Raw genomic sequence first — 3,906 nt, 5'->3', positions numbered from 1 at the left:
TATCACTACTACTACTGATACTACTACTATTATTACTACTACTACTACTACAACTACTACTGCTACTACTAATATCACTACTATTACTACTAATAATAATCATATCACTACTACTACTACTTTCTGTCCGGTGTATGGACAATAAACACTGAAATGTATTTATTTATTTATTTATTTATTATTATTTATGTATTTTTGCACAAAAACTGCTCAGATTTGGATTCCCTAAATGACAAAATGTTTCCTGGAATATGAGACTGTATCATTGACCCACAGTGGATTAAAAAAAATAAATAAATCATTCTAAATTCTTTAAAGTGGGTGTCGTCCCTCTGGTGTGTGTCAGAAGTACAGTAATGACACTGTCTTTGTGTTACTGTATGATGAGTTCATATTTATCGATCTTAACCTTCACTCCTGATTTGACCTTTGACCTCTGAGTGTACAGTTAAAGAACAGGAAATGAGGCGGTCAGAGAAAAGCTATTTGGGGAGATCTTGTATCACCAAAAACATTCAGCATTTTAGTTTATGTTGAAAAAAGAAACAGTGAAAATGTAAGTCTGTATCTTGACATATGTCAGAATCAAACCTAAACACATTTTCCAGCGTCTGTGAGTCATGTGAAAGTGTGTGTGTGTGCGTGGGTGCGTGTGCGTTTGAATTCTTCAGAAAACATTCTGAGCTGCAGTTCCTGTGTTTTTCCTCTGAATCACAATAAATTCTTTACTGTAATAATTTCATATGAAGATTTGTCCAAAATGAGACAGAGCTGAGCCACGTGTCCAGATCAACCAGTGTTTTATTATCAACAGGATTTTTTGGTCTGAACTCAGTTTTGACCAAATATAAAGTTTTCATTTGTAGGGCCATAAACCAGGAAGTGACAGATTTGGGGCGGTGTGTGTGTGTGTATGTGTGTGTGTGTGTGTGTGTGTGTGTGTGTGTGTGTGTGTGTCTGTGTGTGTGTGTGTGTGTCTGTGTACGTGTGTGTCTGTGTGTGTGTGGTTCGGAGGGACAGGTCTGAACAAGAAAGAGAGAGAGACAGAAAGAGAGAGAGAGAGAAAGGCTGAGAGAAAAAGAGACAGAAGGGCTGAGAGAAAAAGAGAGAGAGGGAGAAAGAGAAGGACTAGGAGAAGGGCTAAGAGAAGGACTGAGAGAAGAAGAGAGAGAAGGACTGAGAGAAGGAGAGAGAGAAGGACTGGAGAAGAGAGAGAAGGACTGAGAGAGAGAGAGGACTGAGAGAGAGAAGAGAGAGAGAGAGAAGGACTGAAGAGAAGAAGAGAAGAAGAGAGAGAAGGACTGAGAGAAGAGAGAAGGACTGAGAGAAGAAGAGAGAGAAGGACTGAGAGAAGGAGAGAGAGAAGGACTGAGAGAAGAAGAGAGAGAAGGACTGAGAGAAGGAGAGAGAGAAGGACTGAGAGAAGAAGAGAGAGAAGGACTGAGAGAAAGAGAGAGAAGGACTGAGAGAAGGAGAGAGAGAAGGACTGGGAGAAGAAGAGAGAGAAGAGCTGGGAGAGAAAAACTTGATGCAATACTGTACACAAGAACATGACAAACCTGATGTGACGTGCAGGAGTTTCTTTAGGGGGACACACGCTGATCGTGTTGTGATAGTGCTCTGAAGGGGGAGTGACAGGGAGTCATGAGTAATCAGAGCAACAATAACAAAACATGTTCATGCTCTCTCGTTAGCGCTGTCGCGTGGCGGCGTCTGCGCATGTAAACACTGCCGAACAACTGAAGAAAGTGATGGATCTGTGCGCGGCTGTCACCTGGCGGCCGCGCGCAGTGGTACGTACGGAGAGAAAATAGCGCCAAGCGATTATGAGATCTGACTTTTTTGGCGACGATGGTTTTGTGATGCAAATGTATCAGTCTTTTGAACAAATATTGCTTTGAGAAGAAAAACGCTTTAGTATACAGTCCCCACACAACTTGCCGAACTACTTTCCTCAGCACCAAAACCGGTCACGATCTCGGCTCACCGGACGCTGTCGGGGGGTAAGTCGGTGTGGATGCACAACACTGATGACGGGGATGACATACAGATTCATGTCAAAAATCCTGAACTATCCCTTTAACACGTTGTTTTCAGTAAAGATAGTATTTACAGACAATAAAAGTTCTCATGATTCTAAGTATGAGACGTGAGCGAGCGTCTGTCCTGAATGGAAACGTGTTTGAGGAACATCACTGTGGCTTTGTGGGACGTTAGATTCATATTAGATGTGATCAGACGTCCTGGACTTGGATGGTGTCACTGTTGATGACGTGTGTTCATCTGTTTGCTCTGGATCCACAAACTCAGATCAGGTCTCATGTTTAAACAGATCCTCAGGAGCTTTGAATGTTCTTCACCTTCTTCTGGTTAAATCCACTGTTCGTGTTCCATCTCATTTTAAATCCTCTGTGTTCTACTGGATCACTCAAACATCCAAACCTCCCTTAAAGTCCCGTCTGTTTCCTGTCTCCTCACACACTGTTTTAAAGGTGCACTTTGTTTCCATGGAGATGTAATGGCATTGCTCCACAGTGTGGCATTAGAGATCATCAAACCTCAAGGAATTTTCAGTCTGTAATGTTAATTCAGTAAAGATTTTAAGACGGTAACCACTCACAAGTGTTCACAAGTGTATCCTGGGGGTGTTTTTCCTTTATGTCTATGACAGAATGTTCAGCAGTTACCATAGTGACACAATGCACACATGAGCAAACACAGTGGAAAAGATTTTAAGATCATCTGAAAGATCAAACCGCACATTTTCAGGAGCCTGTGATCAGTTCGAGCGTTCATGGTTCTGTTTAGGAGATTTTCAACAAAAAGTTACGAGTGACTAACAGAAAAAAAAAAAAATCTTGGTTGATGCTTCTGTAGCCTGTGACTGTAATGTTAATGTTAATGCTCAGGACTCGAGGAAAACCTACCTCCACCTCAAGAAAGTGCAATGGAACGGCCATCAAATCACAAAACACAAACTCAGTCTAGTTCAGTGCAGAACAAGTCAGTTGGATTTAAATCACAGCAAAAATGTCGGCGAACATTGTCAACAGGGAGCATTGTCTTTTTGTCATTTTGATGTTAAGTTGTGTCTGTGTAGAGAAAGTGCCTTCTAAAAACTTTGTAGTTCTTTCACATCATTTAACATTAGACATATGTTTGTTTTTTTTTATGAACATGTAAAAGTCAAACTGCCAGAATTGAGACTCCATCAGTCAATGTTAATTTTGACCATCCCTGTTTTAGTTGTTCTAGTTTTACTCAGTCAGTCAGAGCAGATCAAAGACGCCTCCACACATCCTTCTGTGTTCTGCCGCTGGAGAGGAAACTGCTGCCTGCCTCCATCTTGCACCTCACACTTTTTACACTTTTTTTGTAACAACTGAAAACCAAAAGTAGTAAACTGTGGACCACCTCTTCGTGTTTTTGTCTGTGTTTTTAAACCTTACTCACTGAACTCCAACCTGCTCACGGTCAACGTACGTCACAACAGATGTCATGAGAACTGACTCCAATTCATCCACTACCTACATTTACTAGAATGTGATGTTGTTTAACAGCACAAATCAGCTCAATCTGTGCATCATTCACTGATTAGTTTTTTCAAAATAAAACCACAAATAAGAAAGTAAAAAAACAACTCTTGTCTTCTTTATTTGTCTTCAAAACAGTTTTTTTTTTCTCTCTCTCTCTCTCGATGTTGTGTTTAGATAACAAAATGGATGTTTCCAGTTTCTGTGACTTAAACTGTGACACCTGACTGAACCAGGACTGAATTGGGACTAAAACAAGACTAAACTGGAACTAAACCATTTTCATTAATGGTCTGGTCCCAGTCTCCGTCCTGGTCTCCATCCTGGTCTGGTCCTCATCTGGTCCTGGTCTCCTTTCTGGTCTCAGTCCTGG

This window comes from Boleophthalmus pectinirostris, unplaced genomic scaffold, assembly GCF_026225935.1.
Source record: "Boleophthalmus pectinirostris isolate CB_2022bp ecotype Guang Dong unplaced genomic scaffold, ASM2622593v1 HiC_scaffold_21, whole genome shotgun sequence".
Classification (NCBI taxonomy): Eukaryota; Metazoa; Chordata; class Actinopteri; order Gobiiformes; family Gobiidae; genus Boleophthalmus; species Boleophthalmus pectinirostris.
This window is presented reverse-complemented; position numbering follows the sequence as displayed.